Source organism: Gymnoscopelus microlampas, assembly GCF_963454915.1.
Source record: "Gymnoscopelus microlampas genome assembly, chromosome: 4".
Lineage (NCBI taxonomy): Eukaryota > Metazoa > Chordata > Actinopteri > Myctophiformes > Myctophidae > Gymnoscopelus > Gymnoscopelus microlampas.
The window spans coordinates 54,541,792-54,561,802 of NC_139941.1; the positions used below are offsets into that span (position 1 = coordinate 54,541,792).

General features: G+C 40.6%; 1 protein-coding gene across 2 annotated transcripts in view; it reads left to right on the forward strand.

The window, feature by feature from the left end:
* Window positions 1–20,011, forward strand: part of LOC311042851 (H-2 class II histocompatibility antigen, E-S beta chain-like) — a 39,261-nt gene that overhangs the window by 15,435 nt on the left and 3,815 nt on the right. The window lies entirely within an intron of this gene.

Consider the following 20,011-nt stretch of genomic DNA (forward strand, 5'->3'; position numbering starts at 1 on the left):
AGCGGTTCCGGTAGGAGACACAAAGGAGAATCTTTGTGTCTCCTACCGGAACCGCTGCCGGTCATCAAATTATTGGTTCAGGAATGTTAGTAATGTGACAAAAACTAAAATATCCATGAATTCAAGTCTCCATGGAGTGACTAGATGTATAGGAAAGAAAAGTCATTTTGGGGGTGAACTATCCCTTTAAAGAAGTAATCCTGTATAATGCTGTTCTACAGTCAGTAGTGTGTGATGTGTTTTACATCGTGGTGTTGCTTCAACAGACGACATCGTTTGCATCATTAACCCATTCAATTCGGGAACCCATCTGTGTCATTATAGATTAGAGGTATAGCCACTGTTTCATACTTTGGCTATTCAAAAATAGCAGATCTACAAGCTCATGGCGCGGCACTCGGTGCCGCGCCATGAGCTTGTAGATCTGCTATTTTTGAAAAATCATGAAAATGTGTGCAAATCTTATGTATTTTAAAGCAAACGTTTGTAACTCAAATATTTTCTTCTGCACCTGGCTCACTGATAACACACTATCATTACACCTGTGGGTAAAAACTGAATCCATTATTTTGGGGTCCAGAATAAACCTCTACAAGGCCAAAGAGGGTGACAATGTTATCACAAGGAAAGATGAAATAATGACCTACCTGGGTTCTATCTTAGAGGACAACGTCTCCAGTGGAATAAAGTAATGATAAAAGTCAACCAAAGAAGAGGTTTTGTCTTCAGGATCTCCTCTGTGGTTCAGCAGGAACACACTGAGGACACTAGCAGGAGCACTCACTCATCCAATGTCATTGTGACTTACTTTAGCACCACAAAGGCATTAAAAACAAAGCTTCAGACCCTCTGTAAACAAACAGGTCAGGTTAGGTTACTACTATAGGCCTCACACCCAGAACTCACCTAACCCCCTGTTCATTATACTCAGTGGTGTAAAGTTCAATACTTTTACTTCTACTCCACTACATCTCAGAGGCTAATATTGTACTTTTACTCCATTACAATTATTTGGAGAAAAACAAGTGCAGATATAAATGATTACATTATAAAACATACATTAACCACTTTAGCCCTATTTTATACCTAGGCTATTTGAAAATAGCAGATCTACAAGCTCACAACGCGTTGCATCGCGACGCGTTGTGAGCTTGTAGATCGGCTATTTTCAAACATTTTAGAACTTTTACTTTTGGTACTTTAAGTATATTTGGAGACCAATCATTTTGTAATTTACTTTTACTCAAATCATTTTTTTATTGTAACGTAGTACTTTTACATTACAGTATTGATACTTTTACTTAAGTTCAGTCAGACAACTGTTGGATTGGATTAGAATATATATTTATTGAGCAAGCTTGAGCATAGATATAGAAAGCATAAGAAGCATAGTTTGGCGTCAGGTCTCTGAATCCATTCACTCCCTGTAAAATAACATTTTTAATAAATGTTACATGCCAAATAGCATTTACAGGGAATGAATAAAGACCCCCACGGGAATCTAGAAACAGAGCCTACAGGTGGATGCTGGATGAGACTATTCATGGTTAGCAGCATACGCAGGCAAGCGAAGGCAGCAGATAGCCTACAGCAAGCTCGGCAGGACAACGCAACCAGAAAGAACAGGTAGGCAGAGCATTACTTATAACCCACCGACCAGGAGAAAAGTGCATGTGACTAGTCACCTGATCGGTTGGCCCAATCCCTTGAGTTACCTGGCCTGAACTAGCTCCGTAAACTGCGCCTCATTAAAACATTTGAGTACTTTTTCCACCACTGCTCAAAACAAACTGCTCAGGTTACTACTAAGGCCTCACACCCAGAACTCACCATAACTCCTGCTCATGATGCTATAATGATAATGAATGTTATTTTTATACTGTAGCACCTTTCAAAAACAAAGTTACAAAGTGCTGAACAGAGCAAGATTAAAAACAACACAACATAGAAAAACAGTTTGATTAAACAAAATAACAACATTAGGGTGTGTACAGTCAAAACAATGAATAAAAACACTTAGTGTAGAGGTAGGTTTTCAGAAGTGATTTAAACAGAGGCATGGATGGTGCTTAACCTCAGCTGCACCGGCAGTGTGTTCCACAGCCTAGGAGCCCGGGCAGTGAAGGCCCGATCCCCCCGGGTTACTAGGTGAGTATTAGGGACCTCCAGGAGGGCCTTATCTGAGGATCTAAGAAGCGCTGCCCTGTAGGTGGCGCCGCCATTGCTGTGGTGTCAGACTCAGTCAGCTGCTGCTGCTGCTGCGGTTCTGTCCGTCTGTTGACGTTACTCTTTACCTGCTTGGTTTATCACTAACTTTTACTAACTAACACTAACTTGGTTGTGAAAAACAAAGTCACCAAACTGACAGCCAGTGACAGCCAGGTAAAAGAGTAACGTGAGCAGTCAGTGACTGCAGCTGACTGACACCACAGCAGCAGACTGACTGAGTCTGACACCGCAGCAATGGTGGCGCCACCTACAGGGCAGCGCTCTGTGGATTTGTGTATAAGTAGGGGCCAGCCCAAGCAGGGCTTTATAAGTAATAAGTAAACATTTTTAAATCACTCCTGGAGCTCACAGGCAGCCAATGAAGGGCGGCTAATAGTATGGGTGTGATAGGGTCCTGTTTTTTCATATTATTAGTAAGTCATCTAGCAGCAGAGTTCTGTATCAGTTGTATCAGTGAGTCATCTAGCAGCAGAGTTCTGTATCAGTTGCATTTACATGTTTTTTTTGCACTCTAGTTGATTGGTTACATTGTTATGGAGAGAGACATAATGTTAACACATTGGGTGCCAGAGGTTTATTAAAATATTATACGTTCAGTGCCTGCATTTCGTCCATCCACTTACGTTGATATGTTTTGTGCTATAGAAGCCCCAGCCACCTTACACCGGTAGGGTGTAATGGCCACCTTACACCGGTAGGGTGTAAGACCAATTATTTGTTTACAAACATTGAGACTGGACGCACAGGTGACTGCTTCATGTAATCAATTCCCAACAGATCCCCAAACCTGCTGTTTTGGGGTGAGCTTGTTTCAGTTCATTCAACCTCCTCTGTGTGTAGGCTAGTGGGGTGCGCCCTGGCGACACATATATACTTCATCGCGCAACGGTATAGCGCACCGAGAACAGCTGACATACAAGCTCACAACCGCGTCACGGATGCAACCGCTGTGAGCTTGGAGATCTGCTATTCTCGGCCGTTCTCTGCGCGCGACACCTTCGCGGGACGGAGCATAAATTAGTCTTGACGGGCTGCAGCTGCGCGAGCCAAGTAGGTTCTGATGCCATGATCATAGAGCGCTCCCTCCGTTCTCATGACAGCCACTGGAGGTGGAGTTTTGAGGACAACTGCTTTGAATTGTTATTATTGTTTACACACAACAGAAACCAAGGATTATATATTTCAAGAGCGAGAGATCACAGTAAAAATCCTAAGCATTCTTCCTCCACACTGGGAGAAAAACAGCATCTGAAAGTGTGATGGGATGCATTTTTACACGTGAGACTGTGACCACTTTTACATTGCATCTTATGAGTGGTGGGGTTCTTTTGCTGCCGACCTGCGTGCGCATACTGTTTCGTATCAGTGTGACGTCGTCTGTTAAGGCGTCTATGGTCCCCTCTTGTTTCTACACAATGGACACATTGGGATTGAATCAGTATGTTTATTCATAGAGAACCTTTCACAGTTACAAAATGAATCACCATAAATACTGTATGAGACGAAAGTTAATCAACATGACATCCGTTAATTAAATCTAACCTGATAATATAATGTGTACAAATGCAATGATTTAATGTTCCACTTTCATGTATTTTAAAGCTCAGCTGCTGTCAACTGGAGATAACGTTTCAAAATGTTTTTTTTTTTAAAGTTAAGAATATATTATACATCCCAGATAAACATACATTTAAGAATGTGCTGATTTACCTGTGTTGTTTTTCACTGATTGATCTGCAATAAACCAGTGGTTCTCAATCTTTTCAGACCGCGACTCCCCAAAATAATCATATTTGAACTGGGGACCCCCAAAATAATCATATTTGAACTGGGGACCCCCCAAAATAATCCTATTTGAACTCGGGACCCCCCAAAATAATCCTATTTGAACTTGGGACCCCCAAAATAATCTTATTTGAGCTTGGGACCCCCCAAAATAATCCTATTTGAACTCGGGACCCCCCACCCTGAAAAAGACTTGGAATTGTAGGAGTTGAGGCATTACTTTTAGTTTGACTCAGTTCTCACAGATAAATAGATCTACATGCTCTAAAAGAGCTTGTAGATCGGCTATTTTCAAAAATGTTGCTCTTTCTCATATCAATTGACAATTTGGCCAATGTTTGCCCAGTGTTTAGTATAGTTTGTTGATTACTTATGAAGCAGCAGCTATATACTGTTCATGATATGTGCAATAATCCAGACTGTCGTCTTTCTGGAAACAGATGATGTAACATCATATCTTTAATCTGATTGGCTGATTATTCTAAACTACAGAACAAGTCCTCCTTCATTCTCTTTCAGACTCCAGAACTTCTCTTTCAGTAAACATCTGTTTATTCTGATCTGTTTATTCTGATCTGTTTATTCTGATCTGTTTATTCTCATCTGTTTATTCTCATCTATTAAATACAGTTCAGTTTTGATCAGTGATGATGAAGATTACAGCCACCCTCCTCATCCTCTCCTCTGTACTTCATTGAAGCGATCCCAGAAAGTAAGTACATTATATTTATGTTATTATATAATATATACATTTATATTTACTGTTATTATATAAAAACAAATAGATGCACACTACAAACAAATGACACACACGCACGCACGCACGCACGCACGCACGCACGCACGCACGCACGCACGCACGCACGCACGCACACACACACACACACACACACACACACACACACACACACACACACACACACACACACACACACACACACACACACACACACACACACACACACACACACCTCTCATGTGACACTTTGATCACATGACCAGTGTCTTTTTAAATACATTTGTTGGTGTCAGCAGTGAGATGTAATGAGGCTTGGATTGATGTTTAATGAACATGAACAGCATTTTACCAGTGACGCTGAACACACACACACACACACACACACACACACACACACACACACACACACACACACACACACACACACACACACACACACACACACACACACACACACACACACACACACTACAAGAAATGTGTAGTAATTCTGAGAAACTTTGTAACAAGCAAATCAAAATATCTCTCCCCCCCCCCCCTATCTCTCTCTCTCTCTCTCTCTCTCTCTCTCTCTCTCTCTCTCTCTCTCTCTCTCTCTCTCTCTCTCTCTCTCTCTCTCTCTCTCTCTCTCTCTCTCTCTCTCTCTCTCTCTCTCGTAACTGGTGATGTTTAATAAAAGAATAATTCTGATTGGCTGCTGAGTGAATCAGGAAGTGAAATTCCAGTCATAAGCTTCAGTGGTGAGTTCAACCACACACACACACACACACACACACACACACACACACACACACACACACACACACACACACACACACACACACACACACACACACACACACACACACACACACACACACACACACACACACACACACACACAACACACACCCCTCTGAAGTAACTTTGATCACATGACATGATGGTATCATCAGTGAGATGTAATGAGACTTGGATCAGAGGAGCGTCTGTGAGTTCAGTTTACAGGTTCAGGTTCCCGGCTCTTCCTGGCTTCATAATTAAAGTGTCCTTGAGCAAGGCACTGAACCGCGTCATTCCAAAACCTCTTGTGCTATAACCACGCCCACTTCTGTGATGAAGGCGGAGCTGCCTTTCAGCATCACATTCAACACATTCTAATACAGACTGAAACCAGGGTTGATTTAGTCAATTAAAACTATGATGAAAACCTTTTTTCACTGACGAAAACTAAATATAAACTAAATAAAGACTAAGCTGTGATGACTAAAACTAAGACTAAATATATTGACAATTTCGTCAACAAATGGAAACTAGACTAAAATGTTAGTGAGGGACTAGTGGAGAAGAGATCCAGTAGAACTAAAAGACAAGTGAAAATAGCAGATCTACAAGCTCACAACGCGTCGCAGCACGACGCGTTGTGAGCTTGTAGATCTGCTATTTTCAGCATGCAACCAAGTGTAAAATCAGCCATTACGACGCCATCAAGGCACCACCAAAACACATTTTAGTCGACTAATTCAAATGTAGATTTAGTCGACTAAAATCTTATGATATTTAAAAACTAAAACATTTCAGATGACTAAAATATGACTAAAACTAAATGTAAATCAACACAGCCTGAAACCTCATTACAGCACCTGGTCTGGTGGCGTGCCTCACTAATCATTAGACTGACAACCCTAACCTCCTGGTATCGTTTCCCGCTGCCGACACTCTTTTTACAACGACGCGGACTGTTTGCTTTGCTGATTAAAATGATTGAAAGTAAATGAATACTTAATAGACTTTTACTATGTGGCCTTCAAATCCAGTCCTAATGTTCGCTGATCAGAGCAATGTTTTCCTTTCAGTTTGTTGATGAGACTATTCTCTTATCAGACCTGAACACTGTTTGTGCCATGTTTTGTGTGATCAGTGCACCAAATAGGTGACCAAATTTGACTAGGAGACAGTCATCTAGCATTTTTTCATTTTCATTTTGTCATTTTCATATGTCATATGAAAGCAGGGAATCATAGCAAAATAATGATATATTGGTAATAAGATTGAGTGTTTTGAAACTACAGCTTATAGAACTGAAGTCAACTTAAAACTCTTCAGTAGAGAAAAGACCAGTTGAATAGATCTCATTCAGAGATAGTACTACTGGGCTATCAATACCATCATGCATAGCGGGATTTACATATTCTTTGTTTACAGGGTTACGGTTCAAGCCTAGCCTGGCTCCAGCCCGTGAATCACTAGCCACGGCCATTAAAAAAATATGTTCAGGCGATTCTGGTCTGGTGACGCTCTCATAGGAGGTCTCAGCCTCGGTTGAAAATCTGTTCGACGAATCGGGATCGGGATAATCCAGTATGAACCAATCGCCAAAGAGTCTTTGAAAAAAAAAACTTTGGCCACGCCCCCATCTCAGCAATCGGCTGCATTGAGAGGGCTTTCAGACTGAATAATGGAGTGAAACGAAATGAAAATTCAGGCTGAGTGTCAGGCTAGTTCAAGCCCCCAGAACCCAGTAGTTTCATTGAAGCCAAATGGACATGCTGGCCATTCATGGTACTGCAGCTTAGGGGGCCCAACACGAACAAGCGAAACGGTTTCGACCAATGGGCTCGACTCACGAGCATGCGCACGAGCTTGCGCACGGGGCTGCGCGCTTCTGTGACGCAAAACGCGTCACAGAAGTGACGCACTGGGCCCAAAATAGGCCGCGCCCACCAAATGTCCAACCCGGAAGAAGGGGTGATTTAGGCCCATGCGCTGGGTGAGCAACTCAATGCAAGTGGATGGGAGGAGATTTCGGGTGCCCTCTCTATTATTTTTAACTCTATGTTAAACTCTCTATGTTAAACTCTATGTTAAAAAACTCTATGTTAGGGTTAGGCTCTCTTTGTTATGTATGCTCTCTGAGACCAAGCATTTGCCACTGCCCCCTGCTGGAACCGGCTGGTTCCAGTGTGCAGGAGGAACAAAGATACCTTTTCACAACAGTTTTAACAAAATATGATTGTTTATACATCTTTATTTGACATTTACATTAGACACAAGCCAACAGACTAGTGATACCTTTCAAAACTATCGGGTACAAATAGCGGATTTTACCGCGATTTCGCGATGTTTGGATGGAAACTGAGGATTTGGTTAGCAATGCTAGCAAATGTTAGCTCTAACCTTATATTTTACTACATGTTTATGCATTTATTTCATATTTACATGTTGATTTAAGCTCTGAAATTTCTGTCGGACATACAATGTGAAGAGTCTAACTGGGCTATTTTTTTTTTTTATTTGATTTGATTTATTTGAAAAGCCAAAACCACATGGTCACCGCAGTTCGAGGATAACACAAGAAAGTCCTGAGACTTATTTCCGTTGAGGTCCTCTTACAATTAACAATCAATACATTAAAAATACTTTACAATACAACACATGTAACTAACGTAACACTACATAGACACAAGTGACATACACAGTACAGACACAGTACACATTACACAACAATACAAAACACAAGTAACATTCACAGTACATACATACACACAATACAAGAACACAAGTAACATACACAGTACACAAACAAGTGCTACCTTATCTTTCCTAGTCTAAAGACCCTCTATAGGGGAACCTTTTCTAATAGACATGCTTTAGTTTTGTATTTAAAAGTCCTCAGATTTGTTGTCAGTTTGACACTGTTTTCGAGGTCATTCCACTGTGTGGCTCCTATGTAAGTAAATGATTCCCTGCCTACTTTACTTTTAATAGCCGGAAGGCTCACGTCTGCTACACTGGCTCTGGTGAAAAAATGGTGTACTTCACTTCTCTGAGTAAAACATGTCTTTAAAAATCACACCCTGTGTGAAGGTAGCGGCGCCTTTGATACATTATGTCATCGATATGTGTTTATAATGTGTTTATAGCCATGTCACGTGAAGCTTGACCAATCACTTTGTTGACGGGTCTGACCAATCAGAACGTTGACGGGTCTGACCAATCAGAACGTTGACGGGACTGACCAATCAGAACGTTGACGGGTCTGACCAATCAGAACGTTGACGGTGAACACGGACAAAGTCAGGTATAGAGCAGGATCCGCTCTATACCTAAAGGTATAGAGCGGCTAGCGCCGCTAAAAATATGGGGACCTCGCCATATATTATCTTATGAACCATGGTCAATCTGGCCATGGTTACCCTGGACTCTACTGGGAGCCAGTTGAGTTCTCTAAACTGGTTCCTACCTATATGGGATCTGGGTCCTAACCCTAGAATGACCCTGATCAGTCTATTCTGAGCTGACTGTAGTTTTGTTTTGAGGGATTTGAGGGTCCTTGCCAGAAATTTAGTCAGTCCGGAGACTTTGCTCAGTACCTTGCTGGCCATATTTCGACCATCTAGGTTACCCTCCAAGATACAACCCAGGTATTTCACCGATGTTTTTGCTTCTATGAAGTCAGAATTTAATTTGACGTTGAAATCAGGGCTCTTTCCTAATTTGATTTTAGAACCAAATAGAATAGATTCTGACTTCCCTGTGTGTAAAGATAACTTGTTATCTATAAGCCAGGAATTAACATTAGTCAATTCCTCGCTCAGGGAACTCTCTAGTGTGGATTGATCCTTATGGGACATCAGCAGAGCCGAATCATCGGCATACAAGAACAAATCACAGTTACAGGCGTCTGTCATATCATTCACGTATACCAAAAACAGTGCTGGGCCTAGAATGCTTCCCTGAGGAACACCACATTTCATGAAGCTTGAATCAGACAAAACACCATTTACCTCTACCCTCTGTTCGCGGTCCGTTAGGTAGGATTTAAACCATTTGCATGCTGCCCTGTCTGCCCCCAGGACCTCAAGCTTGTTGAGAAGTCTAGTGTGGTTCACTGTGTCGAATGCTCTCCGTAAGTCCAGTAGTACCATTCCACACAGCTTCCCACTATCGATTGATCTTGGACAGCATCTCATAGACCACCTCCACCTCTACCTTCTGCAGGGAGAATGAGTTGGAACACACTCATTGTTTCCCATAAAACTCCCTGACCCTGTCTATGTCATAAATCCCAGGTGCCAATGGCAATTTGGAGACCAGATCTGCTGCGACATTTGTGAAATAATCATTGAATTTATTTGCAACCAATTTTTGGTCGAATACCATCTCGTCATTAATTTTCAGACCTATATTACTGCATTTATTGCTTTTGATTTTATCTCTTGCATCTAGTTCTTTTAGGGTTTTCCAGAGTTTTTGAGTGTTGCTTTTATTTTCTATTATTTGTTCTTTATAGTGAGTCTGTTTTGTGCTAATAATGAGCCTATGAGTTTTATTCCTCAGCTCTCTAAAAATTAACTAGCTATTAACTAATTTTGTATAAAAAAATGTTTTGCATAAGGTAAAGTGTATACATGAGGAAAAATAAGGTAAAATACAGACATAAGGTGCATAAGCAGCAGCTATATACTGTTCATGATATGTGCAATAATCCTGACTGTCGTCTTCCTGGAAACAGATGATGTAACATCGTATCTTTAATCTGATTGGCTGATTATTCTAAACTATAGAACGAGTCCTCCTTCATTCTCTTTCAGACTCCAGAACTTCTTTCAGTAAACATCTGTTTATTCTGATCTGTTTATTCTCATCTATTAAATTCAGTTCAGTTTTGATCAGTGATGATGAAGATTACAGCCACCCTCCTCATCCTCTCCTCTGTACTTCATGTCAAAGCGATCCCAGGAAGTAAGTACATTATATTTATGTTATTATATAATATATACATTTATATCTACGGTTATTATATAAAACAAAACATGAACAATACAAACAAATGACACAAACACACACACACACACACACACACACACACACACACACACACACACACACACACACACACACACACACACACACACACACACACACAAAACATTTGAATCTGTTTCAGTGTGAATAAAAGGTTTGACAGGAAGCTACTTTTAATATCCAACCTTTCACTTCATATAAGAACCAAACATGATTGTTTAACATGATGACTATGTGTTATTGTCACTGTGAAGAAGTTTGTTGTTGAATTTAATGTCATCTAAGTTGTTTTATTTCCAGTGTTCCATGAGCAGATAAAAGTCACTGGCTGTTCAGACACAGTTAAAGACTCATATAAAGAGTGGATGTATGCACTGGATGGTGAAGTGATGTTCTACGCAGACTTCAACAAAGGGAAGGTGGTGGAGCCTCAGCCTCCGTTTGTAGATCATATGACCTTCACAGGAGGTTATGAAAATGCTTTGAGTTATCAGCACTACTGCAAAACCAACCTGGACAACATTCGCACTGCCTTGAAGAAACCACCAGTGAAAGGTACATGAATGCTATGAACACAATAGTTATTAACTAAAATGGTTGAATGTATTTAACATGAATGAAAATGGTTTAACATGTATATTAAGAATGTATGTTTTTTATGGTGAAATATTTTCTATACAAAATGTATTTTTAGTAAACATGAATATGTGCTCGAGGTGCAGATAATACAATTATACAACAGTTACCATCACAATAAAACACTGTGAGTGTTATCTCTGTTATCCTGGAAATACATGATGGGGTCTGACAGACAGACAGACAGACAGACAGACAGACAGACAGACAGACAGACAGACAGACAGAGTTTACTCAGCCATGCTAGACAACTAAACAACCTATTTTAGACTTTATGTAGTTACATGGTTGGCCAATAGGGGGCAGTTAGCCTAACCTGACTCCTTCAGATGGAAGAAGCTTGCTTCACACACACATTTAATTTGTTTTGTGAACTCAATACCGCCCCCATCTGGCGGAGTCAGGTTACAGTTAGCCTAGTGTTGATATTATACAGATTATAATAAAACTGAACATTAATGAAATTTAATTGTCTATTTCCAGATGGATATGTGTACTATGTGGCTACCCGCTGTGTGTTTAACTCCAGTGAGCTGAAGGACATACAGTTCATACAGTCAATGAATTTCGATGGTGATGAGCTGAACAGGTGGGACAGTAGAGTAGATCAGTGGGTTGGATACACTGAGTTTGGTGTGAAGAACGCAGAGCGCTGGAATAAAGATCCTACACTACTGCGTGTGGTGAGAGCACGACCAGAGGGAATCTGCAAACCCAACATTGAGAACTACTACTCCCATGTTCTGAACAAGAGAGGTGAGCTGATCTCAGAGCAGCACTCAACACGATCATCACCTCATAAACTATAACATGACATCATAATAAATCATTCTATTCAGAGATGATTAATGGTGTTGATGTTGATCTGATAATGATTATAAAACATGACTTAATCTGCTGAGAAACATTTCAGATCCTCTTAAACACTTAAAGGGATATAGCTCACCCCCCAAAATGACTTTTTTTCCTATCTATTAGTCACCCCATGGAGACTTGAATTCATGGATATTTATTTGTTTTTGTTGCATTTTTAAGCCAATAATTTGATGACCGGCAGCGGTTCCGGTAGGAAACACAAAGAGTCTCCTTTGTGTCTCCTACCGGAATCGCTGCCTACCGGTCCGCTTGTCATCAAATTATTGTCTTAGGAATGAGACAAAAACAAAACAATTTCCATGAATTCAAGTCTCCATGGGGTGACTAATCCATAGAAAAAAATATTTTTTTGGGGGTGAACTGTCCCTTTAAGCCTGATTTATACTGTATCCTAACACGCTGTTACACAGTGTAAATAGCAGATCTACAAGCTCACAACATGTGGTGTCACCATCATACACAGAGTATAAATGAAACATATAGATCTAATTCTGAATGTTTTCACCTACATATAATGACCTGCCTAAAACAGAGACACCAGGATTAATGTTTTTAAATGAACTTTAAAAAGAACCATGCAGGCTAAAACACACCTCTATACACTTCATTTCACCTCCTGATTTTATATTTTAATTATTGTCTTTACTAGTTTGTTTTGTATGTTTTTAATCACTTTATTAATATTTTACAGGATTATGTGTATTGTTTTGTTTGTTTCTACTCTAGTTCATTCAAACTATTTTCATTAAATGATATTGCTTGGTTTATATTTGTTTTTATAAAGCACTGTGTAACTGTGAATTATTTAATGTGTTTAAATTACATTATATAAATGCATTCTACTTTGTAGAAAACTGTAGACTATTGTTACTACAGTACTTACAATCACAATGCAGGCATTTATCAGACGCTCTTAATCCAGAGTGATTTAAAGTAAGCAAGGAAAACACAAGGTAATACATCAAATGCATAGAAATAGTAATCTAGGATCATAGGTAAACCAAGAACCTATCATCAGTCTAAACAGTATAATATAAAACAAATAAACAATCTGTACATTGAAACTATAGAAACCTATAGGATGCCAGGTCTACACATGACCTGGCATCTGTCTACATAACATGATATCTAAATTACATTTTAACCTTTGCATAACTCTGCAAGGTCATCAAGGCTAGGTCAAGTGCTACAGGCTGAGGTGGAGTCTGAAGAGGAGAGTCTTCAGATTATGGTGGTATATTGGGAGTGAGTCTGCAGTTCTGACTGCAATGTGGAGTTTATTCCACAGTTTGGGAGCCAGAAGGGAGAAGAGTCTAGGACGTGTGGAGCGTTGTCCAGGTTGTTTTAGAAAAGGTAGAAGAGTCTAGGACGTGTGGAGCGTTGTCCAGGGTGTTTTAGAGAAGATTCAGACATCTTCCCTGTGTTAGCTGATCTGAGTGAGCGGGAGGGGTTGTAGGGTTGGATCAGGTTTGAAGATATGGGGGTGTTATACCTTTTAGACAGGAGGGATTTCAGAAAAAAGGCCTTCTATAAGGAGGTTAGAGGCATTTGGGGGTAAAAGTTGGGAACAAGGCCATTTTACATAATTCAAGGGTGCTGAATCAGAAAAACACGGTTCCCAAGCAAAATTCTTAGTGCTTAACCTCCTAATTTGCATATCAAAATGGCTGCCGATTTTGAAGTATTTCTTAAATAACTCTATAACAAAGCAATCAAATCTGACAAATAAAGTGTATATATTTATATTCTGAGGGTCAGACAATGTGTGGAAGGTATTTATAATGTAATATATGTAAATAAATGTAAATAATGTAAATAAATATGCAAATTAGAGGCCACTATTACAGAAAACGGTTTCGTACTTAAAGTGATTCATCCGCATCCCCCTTATTTTATTTTATTTCTACTTATCTGTATTTTTACCATCCTTAAGACATCTAAAATACATATTTAGATCATGGAAAAATCCTGGTACATTTGGCCCCTGATGACCAAAAAAGAAATTGCCCCCATGTATAACTCACCCCCAGAATGAGTTAGAGCCACAGAACTGGTACTGATAACTGAACACAAACTACTTTCAACACAACTATATAGAGTGGGATGGGGATGGCTATAGGTACACTTAGACGGCCAACAGGGACTAGCTGAAATGTATTAAGCCCCGCCCCTCTGTGTTCCTATTGGCTGGGCTTTAAACAGCCATAACTCCAATTCCCAGCATCGAAAACCTATGAAACTTCCTAGATGCGCTTAGACGGCCAACAGGGAAAGGCTGAAATTGTTTAAGCTATGTAGCCTAACTTTTCAGTTGATTGCCATACAGGCTTGTGTCCCCCCCCACCCCCGATGGGCCCTGCCTAGTACAGCCTAGTCCAGCCTATTACTGCCTAGTCCTAGGACTAGGCTAGACCTGGGTGTACTAGGCTTTACTGTACTAGACTCTGCTGGGCTCTAATAGTCTGTTTTCAGCTCTAGGAGGCTTTGCTAGGCTGTACTTGGCTTTATTAGGCTATAGAAGGCAGTACTTTACTTTGGCCTACAAATGTTCATGCAAAACTATTGGTGGTGCACACACAAACTATTGCCCGTGTACACAGTGGTTAATCCCAATGGTCTGAGTATCTACAGGGCTGACAAGGGACTAGCACAGCCTAGTTCAACCTAATAGAGCCTAGTACAACCTAGTCTTAACTAGTCCAGTCTGTTCCATGCTAGTATAGCCTATATCGCCGTCCCATAGTCTGTTCCATCAAAAGGCTGGACTAGGCTAGACCTGGGTGTACTAGGCTTTGATGTTGTAGTCTCTACTGGTCTCTAATAGACTGTTTTAAATTCCAGTAGGCTGTGCTGGTCTGTACAATGCTATATTAGGCTGTACAAGGCAGATCTGTACTATGGTCTACAAAGGTTCATGCAAAACTATTGATCGTGCACACACAAGCTATTGCCCGTGTTCACAGTGGTTAGTCCCAATGGTCTGAGTATCTACAGGGCTGACAAGAGCCTAGCACAGCCTAATAGAGCCTAGTATAGTCTAGTACATCCTAGTACAGCCTAATCTATCCTAGTCCAGCCTTATCAGTCCTAGCATAGCCTTGTACCCCCTCCCCTATTCTGTTCTCCCAAAAGGCTGGACTAGTCATGGGTGTACTAGGTTGTACTATACTAGACTCTACTGGTCTATAATAGGCTGTTTTAAGCTCTAGTAGGCTGTGCTAGGCTATACTAGGCTCTATTAGGCTGTGCAAGGCAGATCTGTACTATGGTCTACAAAGGTTCATGCAAAACTATTGCTCGTGCACACACAAGCTATTGCCCGTGTACACAGTGGTTAGTCCCTATGGGTTGAGGATCTACAGGGCTGACAAGAGCATAGTACAGCCTAATATAGCCTATTAGAGTCTAGTACAGCCTAGTACAGCCTCATCTATCCTAGTCCAGCCTTATCAGTCCTAGCATAGCCTGGTACCCCCTCCCCTATTATGTTCTCCCACCAGGCTGGACTAGGCTAGACCTGGGTGTACTAGGTTTTACTGTACTAGTCTCTGCTGGGCTCTAATGGTCTGCTTTCAGCTCTAGCAGCCGTTGCTAGGCTTTACTGGGCTCTATTAGGCTATAGAAGGCAGTACTTTACTTTGGCCTACAAATGTTCATGCAAAACTATTTCTTGTGCACACACAAGCTATTGCCCGTGTACACAGTGGTTAGTCCCTATGGGTTGAGGATCTACAGGGCGGACAAGAGCCTAGTACAGCCTAATAGAGCCTATTAGAGTCTAGTACAGCCTATTACAACCTAGTCTAGCCTAGTCCGGCCTGTTCCATGCTAGTATAGCCTATACCACCCTCCCCTAGTCTGTTCTCCCAAAAGGCTGGACTAGTCTTGGATGTACTAGGCTGTACAGTACTAGACTCTACTGGTCTCTAATAGGCTTTTTAGCGGCTCTAGCCGCTCTATACCTGACTTTGTCCGTGTGCGTCAACGTTCTGATTGGTCAGGTGCGTCAACAAAGTGATTGGTCAAGCTTCACGCGACACATGGCTATAAACACATTATAAACACATATCAATGACAAAATGTATCAAAGGCGCCGCTACCATCACACAGGGTGTGATTTTTTAATCTCTAGTAGGCTTTGCTAGGCTGTACTAGGCTATATTAGGCTGTACAAGGCAGATCTGTACTATGGTCTACAAAGGTTCATGCAAAACTATTGCTCGTGCACACACAAGCTATGGCCTGTGTACACAGTGGTTAGTCCCTATGGTCTGAGTATCTACAGGGCTGACAAGGGACTAGTAAAGCCTAATAGAGAGTATTAGAGTCTAGTACAACCTAGTACAACCTACTCTAGCCTAGTCCAACCTGTTCCATGCTAGTATAGCCTATAGAAATGATTTCATGTGCATGCCATAAGCAATGCACAACACGTCGTTGCAAATGCCGGAAATCTGGGTTACGATGCACAGCCATGTGTGCATGTCAGCAACGGAGTGATGATCAACCTCCTTGTATGAATGTGGTCTAGTGTCTAGACTTTCGTTCAACAATGGCCAATACAGTATCTTTAGAGTACTAAACCGTTATCTGTTATGGGGGGCGCTATTTTGCATATTTCGGAGTAGGCTGATTATTATATTATATTATATTATCATATTATATTACTTACAAATTCTTTACTCACATTGTAGAAAATGTATATAGACACTTCATTTGTCAATTTTGCTTGCCTGGCCACAGAGTTATTGAAGATAAAGGTGCGAATTTGCCAATTTGGCAGCCATTCAGATATGCAGATTAGAAGGTCAAAAACTAAACATTTAGCATGGGGAAAAAGTATGTATTTTAGATGTCCTAAGGATGGCAAAAATACAGATAATTAGGAACAAAATAAGGGGGATGCACCTTTTGCACCGTTTGAGTACTACGGTACATCATTTTATGTAATGGTGGCCTCTAATTTGCATATTTATTTACATTATTTACATTACAAATATCTTCCACACATTGTATGACCCTCAGAACATAAATATATACACTTTATTTGTCAGATTTGCTTGCTTTGTTATAGAGTTGTTTAAGAAATACTTCAAAATCGGCAGCCATTTTGATATGCAAATTAGGAGGTTAAGCACTAAGAATTTTGCTTGGGAACCGTGTTTTTCTGATTCAGCACCCTTGAATTATGTAAAATGGCCTGGTTGCCGACTTTTACCCCCAAATGCCTCTAACAATCACATATTTCAGAAATCCCACCGGTCTATTTGGTTCTGTAGGCCAACATCAGTGTTTAGTACTCTGTGAGGGCAGCAACTGGGAGCGATTGGAGGGAGAGGAGAACGGGGGAAAGCTCGGAAACGTGAACATTTTGGCTGGTTGAAGACCAAGCGTGTTGCGGCTTTCTGTATCATTTGGATCTCATTTGGATGATACAATTATTAATGATAATGATGTTCCTATGACTGTTATATATTAATACTACTACTACTAATAATAATAATAATAATAATAATACTTATTTATCCAGTGGAGCCCAAAGTGAGACTGAAGTCAGAGACTCCCCCTCGTCGTGGTGAACACACTCACATGCTGAGGTGCAGCAGCTACGACTTCTATCCTAAAGTGATCCTGGTGACCTGGTGGATAGGTCAAGAACCTTTGACCTCTGGTCTCTCCTCTACCAACGAGCTGTCTGATGGAGACTGGTACTACCAGTACCACTCCTACCTGGAGTACACACCCAGGTACACACCTAACAGACACCTATACATAGAAATACACACCTAATAGACATCTATACATAATTCTTTAAAAATAAAACAAGTGTTACTCACTCGCTGAAAATGGCCCATTAAATGGTAGGCTTATATTAAGTTACACACACACACACGCACGCGCACACACACACACACACACACACACACACACACACACACACACACACACACACACACACACACACACACACACACACACACACACACACACACACACACACACACACACACAGAGGAATACGCTATAACATGCGTATCTCGTTACTAAGTTTCTTCTGCCTCTTGCCTTCCTATTTTTCTGCAATGGGGAGGGAATAGTGGAATACACAATAAACACTAGAGCGGAGGAGAGCACAGCGGGGCATTCACGCTCCTACACAAAAATAGTCCAAAAAATATTAACCAAGATCAACAGATCAATGTGAATAGAATCGCGGCGCGGTTCAGCATGTAGATCAGCTACTACTACTGTGTGTGTGTGTGTGTGTGTGTGTGTGTGTGTGTGTGTGTGTGTGTGTGTGTGTGTGTGTGTTACAGATCAGGAGAGAAGATCACATGCATGGTGGAACATCCCAGCCTGACCGCGCCTATCAAGATGGACTGGGGTCAGTTACTGTAATCTACTGTAATCTACTGTCTAAATAGCAGATCTACAAGCTCATAGTGCGGCACCGAGTGCCGCACTATGAGCTTGTAGATCTGCTATTTTTTTTAAACCGTGAACATTTGTGCAAATATTTGAATACATATATTTTTAAGCGACATTTGTAACTGTCAAATGTCTCTCAACATGTCTTAATTTTTCTGAAAAAAAAACTATTGTTGCTATAGACCACCGAAATCTGACGTAATTTACGCATCCTTTGTTTGTCTACCTGGTTCGCAGTTTTCCACCCCCATTCTGAATCCCATAGACGTATTTAATATCGCGTCAAATAAGAACTGTGTTCCAAAAATAAACAAATGACCCCGGCGGTTTGACTCTTATGGATATGAAGCATCAACTGACGGTGAGAAAACGATAATGTTACTTCCGCCGAATTAGTTACATTTTCGCCAGAAACAGACTGTTTCAAATATAAGTGACTGACTATCATAAACTATACAGAACCTCCTACCTGAATGGCGCCGAGACAGTTTGTTTATTTTTGGACCACAATTCTTATATGAGACGATTCTATGATGACCCAATGTTATTCTCCATAGAGAAATTACTTTACGAACCTGGGGATGAACGAGTGACGTCAGGACTTCGGTGGTCTATATCAGTGGTGCTCAAGCCTTTTCTTGTCAAGGACCCCCCAAATGTTTTTGGCCGCTGATCCCCATCAAAATATGTTGTTCCAGGGACCCCCCAGAAGCAAATATTTGAGTTAAAAATGTTGTTTAAAAATATATATAAATTATATTCAAATATTTGCAAAAATGTTCAAGATTTTTCAAAAATAGCAGATCTACAAGCTCATAACTTGGTGCCACGCTATGAGCTTATTGATTTGATAAAAACAGATACAAGACCAGATTGACTTGATAAAAACAGATCAAAGACCAGATTGAATTGATAAAAGCAGATCAAAGAGTCATCATGGTTTTATCAATGTGAAAACAAGACAGTTTTCTAAGACAGAACAGGCGCTGATGTTCTTTTTTACAAACTGCCTCACAGTTCTGAGTCTATGACTCTGTCCCAAGATACTTTCTGTACATTCCACAGCCTGGTTTATAATCATCATAGTAAAAGGTTGATTCATGTCTTCTAAAATCTATCATCATATCCTTTGTTTTGGATGTATTTAGCTCTAAGAAGGACATGTCACATCAGGTGACAAACTCCTCAAGGACTGGACCAATAGGGTTGGACTCATTATTACTGAACAGACTCGCAATGACTGTGTCGTCTGTTTATTAGGGTTAGGCTTAATCCATATTATGATATGATATGATATGATATGATATGATATGATATGATATTATATTATATGATATATTTGTATTGTCAGATTTCTCCATGCCAGAGTCAGTGAAGAACAAGGTGGCCATGGGAGCATCAGGTCTGGTTCTGGGTCTGGTCTTGTTCCTGTCTGGATTCATCTACTTCCAGTGGAAGAAACGAGGTCAGATCAACAGAGGATCACATGACATGTGGAACCCTCACAGAAATGCAAACAAACAAACAAAC